Below are 15,498 nucleotides of genomic sequence, written 5' to 3'. Positions count from 1 at the left end.
TTCCACAAACATGAAATGGATTAAGTCAATTGTGGTTCTTCCTCTTAAATAAGATGTGGTTCTGGCTTTGAATGGAATTGTACATCAGTTTAAAACGTAAAGGATAAACCTGCCCTCCCTTGGAATACCTTTCTAACCAGTGCTGGTTAGAAATCTGAAATCAAGTAGGATAATGTCAGCAGACTGCTATACAGCAATTCCTATTGAATGGTAGTAGCACATCAAAATAATTGTCTTTGAGAAGACACTGTCCAATAACTTGTTAGGATAATGCCACATTTTTTCAACTTGATTTTCGCTCGCTCGTTACACATCCCATTGTACCTAACGTGACATATTTTTATCAGTAATGACATCAGATCTTGGCACATGGTCTTGTTTGTCTTCTAGAATAGCATTCGTTCTCATTCAATATTTTCTAATCCGGCCCAGTCTTAAGAATGCCAGTTATCAGTTATAAAGTGTCCCGACATTGGTGGTTGCAATGTTTTTGGATGTGACGTGGGTTTCCTCTGGAAGTTGAGTTCAAACATATGGCAGTATTTCCTGAAGCCTGGGTAGCTCAGTCGGTAGAGCATCAGACTTTTAATCTGAGGGTCCAGGGTTCAAGTCCCTGTTTAGGCAGTGTCCCCTAGTGTTCTCCAGGATGTCAATCTTGTGGAGTTCTTTTAATTATTCAAAAAGCAGGTCAAAGTCTTGCTGCATGTCATGGTGACATCCAGGATGGCTTGGCAAGTTTTGAATTTATACCGATAGTATTTTCCACAAACATGAAATGGATTAAGTCAATTGTGGTTCTTCCACTTATATAAGATGTGGTTCTGGCTTTGAACGGAATTGTACATCAGTTTAAAACGTAAAGGATAAACCTGCCCTCCCTTGGAATACCTTTCTAACCAGTGCTGGTTAGAAATCCTTAATCAAGTAGGATAATGTCAGCATACTGCCATACAGCAATTCCTATTGAATGGTAGTAGCACATCAAAATAATTGTCTTTGAGAAGACACTGTCCAAGAACTTGTTAGGATAATGCCACATTTTTTCAACTTGATTTTCGCTCGCTCGTTACACATCCCATTGTACCTAACGTGACATATTTTTATCAGTTATGACATCAGATCTTGGCACATGGTCTTGTTTGTCTTCTAGAATAGCATTCGTTCTCATGCAATATTTTCTAATCCGGCCTAGTCTTAAGAATGCCAGTTATCAGTTATAAAGTGTCCCGACATTGGTGGTTGCAATGTTTTTGGATGTGACGTGGGTTTCCTCTGGAAGTTGAGTTCAAACATATGGCAGTATTTCCTGAAGCCTGGGTAGCTCAGTCGGTAGAGCATCAGACTTTTAATCTGAGGGTCCAGGGTTCAAGTCCCTGTTTGGGCAGTGTCCCCTAGTGTTCTCCAGGATGTCAATCTTGTGGAGTTCTTTTAATTATTCAAAAAGCAGGTCAAAGTCTTGCTGCATGTCATGGTGACATCCAGGATGGCTTGGCAAGTTTTGAATTTATACCGATAGTATTTTCCACAAACATGAAATGGATTAAGTCAATTGTGGTTCTTCCTCTTAAATAAGATGTGGTTCTGGCTTTGAATGGAATTGTACATCAGTTTAAAACGTAAAGGATAAACCTGCCCTCCCTTGGAATACCTTTCTAACCAGTGCTGGTTAGAAATCTGAAATCAAGTAGGATAATGTCAGCAGACTGCTATACAGCAATTCCTATTGAATGGTAGTAGCACATCAAAATAATTGTCTTTGAGAAGACACTGTCCAATAACTTGTTAGGATAATGCCACATTTTTTCAACTTGATTTTCGCTCGCTCGTTACACATCCCATTGTACCTAACGTGACATATTTTTATCAGTAATGACATCAGATCTTGGCACATGGTCTTGTTTGTCTTCTAGAATAGCATTCGTTCTCATTCAATATTTTCTAATCCGGCCCAGTCTTAAGAATGCCAGTTATCAGTTATAAAGTGTCCCGACATTGGTGGTTGCAATGTTTTTGGATGTGACGTTGGTTTCCTCTGGAAGTTGAGTTCAAACATATGGCAGCTTTTCCTGAAGCCTGGGTAGCTCAGTCGGTAGAGCATCAGACTTTTAATCTGAGGGTCCAGGGTTCAAGTCCCTGTTCGGGCAGCGTCCCCTAGTGTTCTCCAGGATGTCAATCTTGTGGAGTTCTTTTAATTATTCAAAAAGCAGGTCAAAGTCTTGCTGCATGTCATGGTGACATCCAGGATGGCTTGGCAATTTTTGAATGTATACCGATAGTATTTTCCACAAACATGAAATGTATTAAGTCAATTGTGGTTCTTCCACTTAAATAAGATGTGGTTCTGGCTTTGAACAGAATTGTACATCAGTTTAAAACGTAAAGGATAAACCTGCCCTCCCTTGGAATACCTTTCTAACCAGTGCTAGTTAGAAATCCTTAATCAAGTAGGATAATGTCAGCATACTGCCATACAGCAATTCCTATTGAATGGTAGTAGCACATCAAAATAATTGTCTTTGAGAAGACACTGTCCAATAACTTGTTAGGATAATGCCACATTTTTTCAACTTGATTTTCGCTCGCTCGTTACACATTCCATTGTACCTAACGTGACGTATTTTTATCAGTTATGACATCAGATCTTGGCACATGGTCTTGTTTGTCTTCTAGAATAGCATTCGTTCTCATTCAATATTTTCTAATCTGGCCTAGTCTTAAGAATGCCAGTTATCAGTTAAAAAGTGTCCCGACATTGGTGGTTACAATGTTTTTGGATGTGACGTGGGTTTCTTCCGGAAGTTGAGTTCAAACATATGGCAGAATTTCCTGAAGCCTGGGTAGCTCAGTCGGTAGAGCATCAGACTTTTAATCTGAGGGTCCAGGGTTCAAGTCCCTGTTCAGGCAGTGTCCACTAGTGTTCTCCAGGATATCAATCTTGTGGAGTTCTTTTAATTATTCAACAAGCAGGTCAAAGTCTTGCTGCATGTCATGGTGACATCCAGGATGGCTTGGCAAGTTTTGAATGTATACCGATAGTATTTTCCAGAAACATGAAATGTATTAAGTCAATTGTGGTTCTTCCACTTAAATAAGATGTGGTTCTGGCTTTGAACGGAATTGTACATCAATTTAAAACGTAAAGGATAAACCTGCCCTCCCTTGGAATACCTTTCTAACCAGTGTTAGTTAGAAATCCTTAATCAAGTAGGATAATGTCAGCAGACTGCCATACAGCAATTCCTATTGAATGGTAATAGCACATCAAAATAATTGTCTTTGAGAAGACACTGTCCAAGAACTTGTTAGGATAATGCCACATTTTTTCAACTTGATTTTCGCTCGCTCGTTACACATCCCATTGTACCTAACGTGACGTATTTTTATCAGTTATGACATCAGATCTTGGCACATGGTCTTGTTTGTCTTCTAGAATAGCATTCGTTCTCATTCAATATTTTCTAATCTGGCCTAGTCTTAAGAATGCCAGTTATCAGTTAAAAAGTGTCCCGACATTGGTGGTTACAATGTTTTTGGATGTGACGTGGGTTTCTTCTGGAAGTTAAGTTCAAACATATGGCAGAATTTCCTGAAGCCTGGGTAGCTCAGTCGGTAGAGCATCAGACTTTTAATCTGAGGGTCCAGGGTTCAAGTCCCTGTTCAGGCAGTGTCCACTAGTGTTCTCCAGGATATCAATCTTGTGGAGTTCTTTTAATTATTCAACAAGCAGGTCAAAGTCTTGCTGCATGTTATGGTGACATCCAGGATGGCTTGGCAAGTTTTGAATGTATACCGATAGTATTTTCCACAAACATGAAATGTATTAAGTCAATTGTGGTTCTTCCACTTAAATAAGATGTGGTTCTGGCTTTGAACGGAATTGTACATCAGTTTAAAACGTAAAGGATAAACCTGCCCTCCCTTGGAATACCTTTCTAACCAGTGCTAGTTAGAAATCCTTAATCAAGTAGGATAATGTCAGCAGACTGCCATACAGCAATTCCTATTGAATGGTAATAGCACATCAAAATAATTGTCTTTGAGAAGACACTGTCCAAGAACTTGTTAGGATAATGCCACATTTTTTCAACTTGATTTTCGCTCGCTCGTTACACATCCCATTGTACCTAACGTGACGTATTTTTATCAGTTATGACATCAGATCTTGGCACATGGTCTTGTTTGTCTTCTAGAATAGCATTCGTTCTCATTCAATATTTTCTAATCCGGCCTAGTCTTAAGAATTCCAGTTATCAGTTATAAAGTGTCCCGAAATTGGTGGTTACAATGTTTTTGGATGTGACGTGGGTTTCCTCTGGAAGTTGAGTTCAAACATAAGGTAGTATTTCCTGAAGACTGGGTAGCTCAGTCGGTAGAGCATCAGACTTTTAATCTGAGGGTCCAGGGTTCAAGTCCCTGTTCGGGCAGCGTCCCCTAGCGTTCTCCAGGATGTCAATCTTGTGGAGTTCTTTTAATTATTCAACAAGCAGGTCAAAGTCTTGCTGCATGTCATGGTGACATCCAGGATGGCTTGGCAAGTTTTGAATGTATACCGATAGTATTTTCCAGAAACATGAAATGTATTAAGTCAATTGTGGTTCTTCCACTTAAATAAGATGTGGTTCTGGCTTTGAACGGAATTGTACATCAATTTAAAACGTAAAGGATAAACCTGCCCTCCCTTGGAATACCTTTCTAACCAGTGTTAGTTAGAAATCCTTAATCAAGTAGGATGATGTCAGCAGACTGCCATACAGCAATTCCTATTGAATGGTAATAGCACATCAAAATAATTGTCTTTGAGAAGACACTGTCCAAGAACTTGTTAGGATAATGCCACATTTTTTCAACTTGATTTTCGCTCGCTCGTTACACATCCCATTGTACCTAACGTGACGTATTTTTATCAGTTATGACATCAGATCTTGGCACATGGTCTTGTTTGTCTTCTAGAATAGCATTCGTTCTCATTCAATATTTTCTAATCCGGCCTAGTCTTAAGAATTCCAGTTATCAGTTATAAAGTGTCCCGAAATTGGTGGTTACAATGTTTTTGGATGTGACGTGGGTTTCCTCTGGAAGTTGAGTTCAAACATATGGTAGTATTTCCTGAAGCCTGGGTAGCTCAGTCAGTAGAGCATCAGACTTTTAATCTGAGGGTCCAGGGTTCAAGTCCCTGTTCGGGCAGCGTCCCCTAGTGTTCTCCAGGATGTCAATCTTGTGGAGTTCTTTTAATTATTCAAAAAGCAGGTCAAAGTCTTGCTGCATGTCATGGTGACATCCAGGATGGCTTGGCAAGTTTTGAATGTATACCGATAGTATTTTCCACAAACATGAAATGTATTAAGCCAATTGTGGTTCTTCCACTTATATAAGATGTGGTTCTGGCTTTGAACGGAATTGTACATCAGTTTAAAACGTAAAGGATAAACCTGCCCTCCCTTGGAATACCTTTCTAACCAATGCTGGTTAGAAATCTGAAATCAAGTAGGATAATGTCAGCAGACTGCCATACAGCAATTCCTATTGAATGGTAGTAGCACATCAAAATAATTGTCTTTGAGAAGACACTGTCCAATAACTTGTTAGGATAATGCCACATTTTTTCAACTTGATTTTCGCTCGCTCGTTACACATCCCATTGTACCTAACGTGACATATTTTTATCAGTTATGACATCAGATCTTGGCACATGGTCTTGTTTGTCTTCTAGAATAGCATTCGTTCTCATTCAATATTTTCTAATCCCGCCCAGTCTTAAGAATGCCAGTTATCAGTTATAAAGTGTCCCGACATTGGTGGTTGCAATGTTTTTGGATGTGACGTGGGTTTCCTCTGGAAGTTGAGTTCAAACATATGGCAGTATTTCCTGAAGCCTGGGTAGCTCAGTCGGTAGAGCATCAGACTTTTAATCTGAGGGTCCAGGGTTCAAGTCCCTGTTCGGGCAGTGTCCCCTAGTGTTCTCCAGGATGTCAATCTTGTGGAGTTCTCTTAATTATTCAAAAAGCAGGTCAAAGTCTTGCTGCATGTCATGGTGACATCCAGGATGGCTTGGCAAGTTTTGAATTTATACCGATAGTATTTTCCACAAATATGAAATGGATTAAGTCAATTGTGGTTCTTCCTCTTAAATAAGATGTGGTTCTGGCTTTGAATGGAATTGTACATCAGTTTAAAACCTAAAGGATAAACCTGCCCTCCCTTGGAATACCTTTCTAACCAGTGCTAGTTAGAAATCCTTAATCAAGTAGGATAATGTCAGCAGACTGCCATACAGCAATTCCTATTGAATGGTAGTAGCACTGTGATGGGCTGGCCCCCCATCCTGGGTTGTTCCCTGCCTCGTGCCCATTGCTTCCGGGATAGGCTCCGGACCCCCCGCGACCCAGTAGGATAAGCGGTTTGGAAAATGGATGGATGGATGGATGGTAGTAGCACATCAAAATAATTGTCTTTGAGAAGACACTGTCCAAGAACTTGTTAGGATAATGCCACATTTTTTCAACTTGATTTTCGCTCGCTCGTTACACATCCCATTGTACCTAACGTGACGTATTTTTATCAGTTATGACATCAGATCTTGGCACATGGTCTTGTTTGTCTTCTAGAATAGCATTCGTTCTCATTCAATATTTTCTAATCCGGCCTAGTCTTAAGAATTCCAGTTATCAGTTATAAAGTGTCCCGAAATTGGTGGTTACAATGTTTTTGGATGTGACGTGGGTTTCCTCTGGAAGTTGAGTTCAAACATATGGTAGTATTTCCTGAAGCCTGGGTAGCTCAGTCAGTAGAGCATCAGACTTTTAATCTGAGGGTCCAGGGTTCAAGTCCCTGTTCGGGCAGCGTCCCCTAGTGTTCTCCAGGATGTCAATCTTGTGGAGTTCTTTTAATTATTCAAAAAGCAGGTCAAAGTCTTGCTGCATGTCATGGTGACATCCAGGATGGCTTGGCAAGTTTTGAATGTATACCGATAGTATTTTCCACAAACATGAAATGTATTAAGTCAATTGTGGTTCTTCCACTTAAATAAGATGTGGTTCTGGCTTTGAACGGAATTGTACATCAGTTTAAAACGTAAAGGATAAACCTGCCCTCCCTTGGAATACCTTTCTAACCAGTGCTGGTTAGAAATCCTTAATCAAGTAGGACAATGTCAGCAGACTGCCATACAGCAATTCCTATTGAATGGTAGTAGCACATCAAAATAATTGTCTTTGAGAAGACACTGTCCAATAACTTGTTAGGATAATGCCACATTTTTTCAACTTGATTTTCGCTCGCTCGTTACACATTCCATTGTACCTAACGTGACGTATTTTTATCAGTTATGACATCAGATCTTGGCACATGGTCTTGTTTGTCTTCTAGAATAGCATTCGTTCTCATTCAATATTTTCTAATCTGGCCTAGTCTTAAGAATGCCAGTTATCAGTTAAAAAGTGTCCCGACATTGGTGGTTACAATGTTTTTGGATGTGACGTGGGTTTCTTATGGAAGTTGAGTTCAAACATATGGCAGAATTTCCTGAAGCCTGGGTAGCTCAGTCGGTAGAGCATCAGACTTTTAATCTGAGGGTCCAGGGTTCAAGTCCCTGTTCAGGCAGTGTCCACTAGTGTTCTCCAGGATATCAATCTTGTGGAGTTCTTTTAATTATTCAACAAGCAGGTCAAAGTCTTGCTGCATGTTATGGTGACATCCAGGATGGCTTGGCAAGTTTTGAATGTATACCGATAGTATTTTCCAGAAACATGAAATGTATTAAGTCAATTGTGGTTCTTCCACTTAAATAAGATGTGGTTCTGGCTTTGAACGGAATTGTACATCAGTTTAAAACGTAAAGGATAAACCTGCCCTCCCTTGGAATACCTTTCTAACCAGTGCTAGTTAGAAATCCTTAATCAAGTAGGATAATGTCAGCAGACTGCCATACAGCAATTCCTATTGAATGGTAATAGCACATCAAAATAATTGTCTTTGAGAAGACACTGTCCAAGAACTTGTTAGGATAATGCCACATTTTTTCAACTTGATTTTCGCTCGCTCGTTACACATCCCATTGTACCTAACGTGACGTATTTTTATCAGTTATGACATCAGATCTTGGCACATGGTCTTGTTTGTCTTCTAGAATAGCATTAGTTCTCATTCAATATTTTCTAATCCGGCCTAGTCTTAAGAATTCCAGTTATAAGTTATAAAGTGTCCCGAAATTGGTGGTTACAATGTTTTTGGATGTGACGTGGGTTTCCTCTGGAAGTTGAGTTCAAACATAAGGTAGTATTTCCTGAAGACTGGGTAGCTCAGTCGGTAGAGCATCAGACTTTTAATCTGAGGGTCCAGGGTTCAAGTCCCTGTTCGGGCAGCGTCCCCTAGTGTTCTCCAGGATGTCAATCTTGTGGAGTTCTTTTAATTATTCAACAAGCAGGTCAAAGTCTTGCTGCATGTCATGGTGACATCCAGGATGGCTTGGCAAGTTTTGAATGTATACCGATAGTATTTTCCAGAAACATGAAATGTATTAAGTCAATTGTGGTTCTTCCACTTAAATAAGATGTGGTTCTGGCTTTGAACGGAATTGTACATCAGTTTAAAACGTAAAGGATAAACCTGCCCTCCCTTGGAATACCTTTCTAACCAGTGTTAGTTAGAAATCCTTAATCAAGTAGGATAATGTCAGCAGACTGCCATACAGCAATTCCTATTGAATGGTAATAGCACATCAAAATAATTGTCTTTGAGAAGACACTGTCCAAGAACTTGTTAGGATAATGCCACATTTTTTCAACTTGATTTTCGCTCGCTCGTTACACATCCCATTGTACCTAACGTGACGTATTTTTATCAGTTATGACATCAGATCTTGGCACATGGTCTTGTTTGTCTTCTAGAATAGCATTCGTTCTCATTCAATATTTTCTAATCCCGCCCAGTCTTAAGAATGCCAGTTATCAGTTATAAAGTGTCCCGACATTGGTGGTTGCAATGTTTTTGGATGTGACGTGGGTTTCCTCTGGAAGTTGAGTTCAAACATATGGCAGTATTTCCTGAAGCCTGGGTAGCTCAGTTGGTAGAGCATCAGACTTTTAATCTGAGGGTCCAGGGTTCAAGTCCCTGTTCGGGCAGTGTCCCCTAGTGTTCTCCAGGATGTCGATCTTGTGGAGTTCTTTTAATTATTCAAAAAGCAGGTCAAAGTCTTGCTGCATGTCATGGTGACATCCAGGATGGCTTGGCAAGTTTTGAATGTATACCGATAGTATTTTCCACAAACATGAAATGTATTAAGTCAATTGTGGTTCTTCCACTTAAATAAGATGTGGTTCTGGCTTTGAACGGAATTGTACATCAGTTTAAAACGTAAAGGATAAACCTGCCCTCCCTTGGAATACCTTTCTAACCAGTGCTGGTTAGAAATCCTTAATCAAGTAGGACAATGTCAGCAGACTGCCATACAGCAATTCCTATTGAATGGTAGTAGCACATCAAAATAATTGTCTTTGAGAAGACACTGTCCAATAACTTGTTAGGATAATGCCACATTTTTTCAACTTGATTTTCGCTCGCTCGTTACACATTCCATTGTACCTAACGTGACGTATTTTTATCAGTTATGACATCAGATCTTGGCACATGGTCTTGTTTGTCTTCTAGAATAGCATTCGTTCTCATTCAATATTTTCTAATCTGGCCTAGTCTTAAGAATGCCAGTTATCAGTTAAAAAGTGTCCCGACATTGGTGGTTACAATGTTTTTGGATGTGACGTGGGTTTCTTCTGGAAGTTGAGTTCAAACATATGGCAGAATTTCCTGAAGCCTGGGTAGCTCAGTCGGTAGAGCATCAGACTTTTAATCTGAGGGTCCAGGGTTCAAGTCCCTGTTCAGGCAGTATCCACTAGTGTTCTCCAGGATATCAATCTTGTGGAGTTCTTTTAATTATTCAACAAGCAGGTCAAAGTCTTGCTGCATGTTATGGTGACATCCAGGATGGCTTGGCAAGTTTTGAATGTATACCGATAGTATTTTCCACAAACATGAAATGTATTAAGTCAATTGTGGTTCTTCCACTTAAATAAGATGTGGTTCTGGCTTTGAACGGAATTGTACATCAGTTTAAAACGTAAAGGATAAACCTGCCCTCCCTTGGAATACCTTTCTAACCAGTGCTAGTTAGAAATCCTTAATCAAGTAGGATAATGTCAGCAGACTGCCATACAGCAATTCCTATTGAATGGTAATAGCACATCAAAATAATTGTCTTTGAGAAGACACTGTCCAAGAACTTGTTAGGATAATGCCACATTTTTTCAACTTGATTTTCGCTCGCTCGTTACACATCCCATTGTACCTAACGTGACGTATTTTTATCAGTTATGACATCAGATCTTGGCACATGGTCTTGTTTGTCTTCTAGAATAGCATTCGTTCTCATTCAATATTTTCTAATCCGGCCTAGTCTTAAGAATTCCAGTTATCAGTTATAAAGTGTCCCGAAATTGGTGGTTACAATGTTTTTGGATGTGACGTGGGTTTCCTCTGGAAGTTGAGTTCAAACATAAGGTAGTATTTCCTGAAGACTGGGTAGCTCAGTCGGTAGAGCATCAGACTTTTAATCTGAGGGTCCAGGGTTCAAGTCCCTGTTCGGGCAGCGTCCCCTAGTGTTCTCCAGGATGTCAATCTTGTGGAGTTCTTTTAATTATTCAACAAGCAGGTCAAAGTCTTGCTGCATGTCATGGTGACATCCAGGATGGCTTGGCAAGTTTTGAATGTATACCGATAGTATTTTCCAGAAACATGAAATGTATTAAGTCAATTGTGGTTCTTCCACTTAAATAAGATGTGGTTCTGGCTTTGAACGGAATTGTACATCAATTTAAAACGTAAAGGATAAACCTGCCCTCCCTTGGAATACCTTTCTAACCAGTGTTAGTTAGAAATCCTTAATCAAGTAGGATAATGTCAGCAGACTGCCATACAGCAATTCCTATTGAATGGTAATAGCACATCAAAATAATTGTCTTTGAGAAGACACTGTCCAAGAACTTGTTAGGATAATGCCACATTTTTTCAACTTGATTTTCGCTCGCTCGTTACACATCCCATTGTACCTAACGTGACGTATTTTTATCAGTTATGACATCAGATCTTGGCACATGGTCTTGTTTGTCTTCTAGAATAGCATTCGTTCTCATTCAATATTTTCTAATCCGGCCTAGTCTTAAGAATTCCAGTTATCAGTTATAAAGTGTCCCGAAATTGGTGGTTACAATGTTTTTGGATGTGACGTGGGTTTCCTCTGGAAGTTGAGTTCAAACATATGGTAGTATTTCCTGAAGCCTGGGTAGCTCAGTCAGTAGAGCATCAGACTTTTAATCTGAGGGTCCAGGGTTCAAGTCCCTGTTCGGGCAGCGTCCCCTAGTGTTCTCCAGGATGTCAATCTTGTGGAGTTCTTTTAATTATTCAAAAAGCAGGTCAAAGTCTTGCTGCATGTCATGGTGACATCCAGGATGGCTTGGCAAGTTTTGAATGTATACCGATAGTATTTTCCACAAACATGAAATGTATTAAGCCAATTGTGGTTCTTCCACTTATATAAGATGTGGTTCTGGCTTTGAACGGAATTGTACATCAGTTTAAAACGTAAAGGATAAACCTGCCCTCCCTTGGAATACCTTTCTAACCAATGCTGGTTAGAAATCTGAAATCAAGTAGGATAATGTCAGCAGACTGCTATACAGCAATTCCTATTGAATGGTAGTAGCACATCAAAATAATTGTCTTTGAGAAGACACTGTCCAATAACTTGTTAGGATAATGCCACATTTTTTCAACTTGATTTTTGCTCGCTCGTTACACATCCCATTGTACCTAACGTGACATATTTTTATCAGTAATGACATCAGATCTTGGCACATGGTCTTGTTTGTCTTCTAGAATAGCATTCGTTCTCATTCAATATTTTCTAATCCGGCCCAGTCTTAAGAATGCCAGTTATCAGTTATAAAGTGTCCCGACATTGGTGGTTGCAATGTTTTTGGATGTGATGTGGGTTTCCTCTGGAAGTTGAGTTCAAACATATGGCAGTATTTCCTGAAGCCTGGGTAGCTCAGTCGGTAGAGCATCAGACTTTTAATCTGAGGGTCCAGGGTTCAAGTCCCTGTTCGGGCAGCGTCCCCTAGTGTTCTCCAGGATGTCAATCCTGTGGAGTTCTTTTAATTATTCAAAAAGCAGGTCAAAGTCTTGCTGCATGTCATGGTGACATCCAGGATGGCTTGGCAAGTTTTGAATGTATACCGATAGTATTTTCCACAAACATGAAATGTATTAAGTCAATTGTGGTTCTTCCACTTAAATAAGATGTGGTTCTGGCTTTGAACGGAATTGTACATCAGTTTAAAACGTAAAGGATAAACCTGCCCTCCCTTGGAATACCTTTCTAACCAGTGCTGGTTAGAAATCCTTAATCAAGTAGGATAATGTCAGCAGACTGCCATACAGCAATTCCTATTGAATGGTAGTAGCACATCAAAATAATTGTCTTTGAGAAGACACTGTCCAATAACTTGTTAGGATAATGCCACATTTTTTCAACTTGATTTTCGCTCGCTCGTTACACATTCCATTGTACCTAACGTGACGTATTTTTATCAGTTATGACATCAGATCTTGGCACATGGTCTTGTTTGTCTTCTAGAATAGCATTCGTTCTCATTCAATATTTTCTAATCTGGCCTAGTCTTAAGAATGCCAGTTATCAGTTAAAAAGTGTCCCGACATTGGTGGTTACAATGTTTTTGGATGTGACGTGGGTTTCTTCTGGAAGTTGAGTTCAAACATATGGCAGAATTTCCTGAAGCCTGGGTAGCTCAGTCGGTAGAGCATCAGACTTTTAATCTGAGGGTCCAGGGTTCAAGTCCCTGTTCGGGCAGCGTCCCCTAGTGTTCTCCAGGATGTCAATCTTGTGGAGTTCTTTTAATTATTCAAAAAGCAGGTCAAAGTCTTGCTGCATGTCATGGTGACATCCAGGATGGCTTGGCAAGTTTTGAATGTATACCGATAGTATTTTCCAGAAACATGAAATGTATTAAGTCAATTGTGGTTCTTCCACTTAAATAAGATGTGGTTCTGGCTTTGAACGGAATTGTACATCAATTTAAAATGTAAAGGATAAACCTGCCCTCCCTTGGAATACCTTTCTAACCAGTGCTAGTTAGAAATCCTTAATCAAGTAGGATAATGTCAGCAGACTGCCATACAGCAATTCCTATTGAATGGTAATAGCACATCAAAATTATTGTCTTTGAGAAGACACTGTCCAAGAACTTGTTAGGATAATGCCACATTTTTTCAACTTGATTTTCGCTCGCTCGTTACACATCCCATTGTACCTAACGTGACGTATTTTTATCAGTTATGACATCAGATCTTGGCACATGGTCTTGTTTGTCTTCTAGAATAGCATTCGTTCTCATTCAATATTTTCTAATCCGGCCTAGTCTTAAGAATTCCAGTTATCAGTTATAAAGTGTCCCGAAATTGGTGGTTACAATGTTTTTGGATGTGACGTGGGTTTCCTCTGGAAGTTGAGTTCAAACATATGGCAGTATTTCCTGAAGCCTGGGTAGCTCAGTCGGTAGAGCATCAGACTTTTAATCTGAGGGTCCAGGGTTCAAGTCCCTGTTCGGGCAGTGTCCCCTAGTGTTCTCCAGGATGTCAATCTTGTGGAGTTCTTTTAATTATTCAAAAAGCAGGTCAAAGTCTTGCTGCATGTCATGGTGACATCCAGGATGGCTTGGCAAGTTTTGAATTTATACCGATAGTATTTTCCACAAACATGAAATGGATTAAGTCAATTGTGGTTCTTCCTCTTAAATAAGATGTGGTTCTGGCTTTGAATGGAATTGTACATCAGTTTAAAACGTAAAGGATAAACCTGCCCTCCCTTGGAATACCTTTCTAACCAGTGCTGGTTAGAAATCCTTAATCAAGTAGGATAATGTCAGCAGACTGCTATACAGCAATTCCTATTGAATGGTAGTAGCACATCAAAATAATTGTCTTTGAGAAGACACTGTCCAATAACTTGTTAGGATAATGCCACATTTTTTCAACTTGATTTTCGCTCGCTCGTTACACATCCCATTGTACCTAACGTGACGTATTTTTATCAGTTATGACATCAGATCTTGGCACATGGTCTTGTTTGTCTTCTAGAATAGCATTCGTTCTCATTCAATATTTTCTAATCCGGCCTAGTCTTAAGAATTCCAGTTATCAGTTATAAAGTGTCCCGAAATTGGTGGTTACAATGTTTTTGGATGTGACGTGGGTTTCCTCTGGAAGTTGAGTTCAAACATATGGCAGTATTTCCTGAAGCCTGGGTAGCTCAGTCGGTAGAGCATCAGACTTTTAATCTGAGGGTCCAGGGTTCAAGTCCCTGTTCGGGCAGTGTCCCCTAGTGTTCTCCAGGATGTCAATCTTGTGGAGTTCTTTTAATTATTCAAAAAGCAGGTCAAAGTCTTGCTGCATGTCATGGTGACATCCAGGATGGCTTGGCAAGTTTTGAATTTATACCGATAGTATTTTCCACAAACATGAAATGGATTAAGTCAATTGTGGTTCTTCCTCTTAAATAAGATGTGGTTCTGGCTTTGAATGGAATTGTACATCAGTTTAAAACGTAAAGGATAAACCTGCCCTCCCTTGGAATACCTTTCTAACCAGTGCTGGTTAGAAATCCTTAATCAAGTAGGATAATGTCAGCAGACTGCTATACAGCAATTCCTATTGAATGGTAGTAGCACATCAAAATAATTGTCTTTGAGAAGACACTGTCCAATAACTTGTTAGGATAATGCCACATTTTTTCAACTTGATTTTCGCTCGCTCGTTACACATCCCATTGTACCTAACGTGACATATTTTTATCAGTAATGACATCAGATCTTGGCACATGGTCTTGTTTGTCTTCTAGAATAGCATTCGTTCTCATTCAATATTTTCTAATCCGGCCCAGTCTTAAGAATGCCAGTTATCAGTTATAAAGTGTCCCGACATTGGTGGTTGCAATGTTTTTGGATGTGACGTTGGTTTCCTCTGGAAGTTGAGTTCAAACATATGGCAGTTTTTCCTGAAGCCTGGGTAGCTCAGTCGGTAGAGCATCAGACTTTTAATCTGAGGGTCCAGGGTTCAAGTCCCTGTTCGGGCAGCGTCCCCTAGTGTTCTCCAGGATGTCAATCTTGTGGAGTTCTTTTAATTATTCAAAAAGCAGGTCAAAGTCTTGCTGCATGTCATGGTGACATCCAGGATGGCTTGGCAATTTTTGAATGTATACCGATAGTATTTTCCACAAACATGAAATGTATTAAGTCAATTGTGGTTCTTCCACTTAAATAAGATGTGGTTCTGGCTTTGAACGGAATTGTACATCAGTTTAAAACGTAAAGGATAAACCTGCCCTCCCTTGGAATACCTTTCTAACCAGTGCTAGTTAGAAATCCTTAATCA

General features: G+C 39.7%; 20 non-coding genes across 20 annotated transcripts; all 20 read left to right on the top strand.

Annotated features, from left to right (window-relative positions):
- Positions 1 to 551: 551 nt before the first annotated feature.
- On the top strand, positions 552 to 624 carry trnak-uuu (transfer RNA lysine (anticodon UUU)). The gene has a single exon. It is a non-coding gene; the product is annotated as a tRNA-Lys (tRNA).
- A 687-nt stretch (positions 625 to 1,311) lies between these two features.
- Positions 1,312 to 1,384, top strand: trnak-uuu (transfer RNA lysine (anticodon UUU)). Its single transcript has one exon. It is a non-coding gene; the product is annotated as a tRNA-Lys (tRNA).
- A 687-nt stretch (positions 1,385 to 2,071) lies between these two features.
- trnak-uuu (transfer RNA lysine (anticodon UUU)) lies at positions 2,072 to 2,144 on the top strand. Its single transcript has one exon. It is a non-coding gene; the product is annotated as a tRNA-Lys (tRNA).
- Positions 2,145 to 2,831: 687 nt separating this feature from the next.
- trnak-uuu (transfer RNA lysine (anticodon UUU)) lies at positions 2,832 to 2,904 on the top strand. Its single transcript has one exon. It is a non-coding gene; the product is annotated as a tRNA-Lys (tRNA).
- A 687-nt stretch (positions 2,905 to 3,591) lies between these two features.
- trnak-uuu (transfer RNA lysine (anticodon UUU)) lies at positions 3,592 to 3,664 on the top strand. Its single transcript has one exon. It is a non-coding gene; the product is annotated as a tRNA-Lys (tRNA).
- Positions 3,665 to 4,351: 687 nt separating this feature from the next.
- Positions 4,352 to 4,424, top strand: trnak-uuu (transfer RNA lysine (anticodon UUU)). The gene has a single exon. It is a non-coding gene; the product is annotated as a tRNA-Lys (tRNA).
- Positions 4,425 to 5,111: 687 nt separating this feature from the next.
- Positions 5,112 to 5,184, top strand: trnak-uuu (transfer RNA lysine (anticodon UUU)). Its single transcript has one exon. It is a non-coding gene; the product is annotated as a tRNA-Lys (tRNA).
- Positions 5,185 to 5,871: 687 nt separating this feature from the next.
- On the top strand, positions 5,872 to 5,944 carry trnak-uuu (transfer RNA lysine (anticodon UUU)). Its single transcript has one exon. It is a non-coding gene; the product is annotated as a tRNA-Lys (tRNA).
- Positions 5,945 to 6,766: 822 nt separating this feature from the next.
- trnak-uuu (transfer RNA lysine (anticodon UUU)) lies at positions 6,767 to 6,839 on the top strand. The gene has a single exon. It is a non-coding gene; the product is annotated as a tRNA-Lys (tRNA).
- A 687-nt stretch (positions 6,840 to 7,526) lies between these two features.
- On the top strand, positions 7,527 to 7,599 carry trnak-uuu (transfer RNA lysine (anticodon UUU)). Its single transcript has one exon. It is a non-coding gene; the product is annotated as a tRNA-Lys (tRNA).
- Positions 7,600 to 8,286: 687 nt separating this feature from the next.
- trnak-uuu (transfer RNA lysine (anticodon UUU)) lies at positions 8,287 to 8,359 on the top strand. Its single transcript has one exon. It is a non-coding gene; the product is annotated as a tRNA-Lys (tRNA).
- A 687-nt stretch (positions 8,360 to 9,046) lies between these two features.
- Positions 9,047 to 9,119, top strand: trnak-uuu (transfer RNA lysine (anticodon UUU)). Its single transcript has one exon. It is a non-coding gene; the product is annotated as a tRNA-Lys (tRNA).
- Positions 9,120 to 9,806: 687 nt separating this feature from the next.
- On the top strand, positions 9,807 to 9,879 carry trnak-uuu (transfer RNA lysine (anticodon UUU)). The gene has a single exon. It is a non-coding gene; the product is annotated as a tRNA-Lys (tRNA).
- Positions 9,880 to 10,566: 687 nt separating this feature from the next.
- On the top strand, positions 10,567 to 10,639 carry trnak-uuu (transfer RNA lysine (anticodon UUU)). Its single transcript has one exon. It is a non-coding gene; the product is annotated as a tRNA-Lys (tRNA).
- Positions 10,640 to 11,326: 687 nt separating this feature from the next.
- Positions 11,327 to 11,399, top strand: trnak-uuu (transfer RNA lysine (anticodon UUU)). Its single transcript has one exon. It is a non-coding gene; the product is annotated as a tRNA-Lys (tRNA).
- Positions 11,400 to 12,086: 687 nt separating this feature from the next.
- trnak-uuu (transfer RNA lysine (anticodon UUU)) lies at positions 12,087 to 12,159 on the top strand. The gene has a single exon. It is a non-coding gene; the product is annotated as a tRNA-Lys (tRNA).
- Positions 12,160 to 12,846: 687 nt separating this feature from the next.
- trnak-uuu (transfer RNA lysine (anticodon UUU)) lies at positions 12,847 to 12,919 on the top strand. The gene has a single exon. It is a non-coding gene; the product is annotated as a tRNA-Lys (tRNA).
- A 687-nt stretch (positions 12,920 to 13,606) lies between these two features.
- On the top strand, positions 13,607 to 13,679 carry trnak-uuu (transfer RNA lysine (anticodon UUU)). The gene has a single exon. It is a non-coding gene; the product is annotated as a tRNA-Lys (tRNA).
- A 687-nt stretch (positions 13,680 to 14,366) lies between these two features.
- Positions 14,367 to 14,439, top strand: trnak-uuu (transfer RNA lysine (anticodon UUU)). Its single transcript has one exon. It is a non-coding gene; the product is annotated as a tRNA-Lys (tRNA).
- A 687-nt stretch (positions 14,440 to 15,126) lies between these two features.
- Positions 15,127 to 15,199, top strand: trnak-uuu (transfer RNA lysine (anticodon UUU)). Its single transcript has one exon. It is a non-coding gene; the product is annotated as a tRNA-Lys (tRNA).
- The last annotated feature ends 299 nt before the right edge of the window (positions 15,200 to 15,498 follow it).

The sequence above is a fragment of the Brienomyrus brachyistius genome, chromosome 1 (assembly GCF_023856365.1).
Source record: "Brienomyrus brachyistius isolate T26 chromosome 1, BBRACH_0.4, whole genome shotgun sequence".
NCBI classification, from domain to species: domain Eukaryota; kingdom Metazoa; phylum Chordata; class Actinopteri; order Osteoglossiformes; family Mormyridae; genus Brienomyrus; species Brienomyrus brachyistius.
This window is presented reverse-complemented; position numbering and strand designations above follow the sequence as displayed.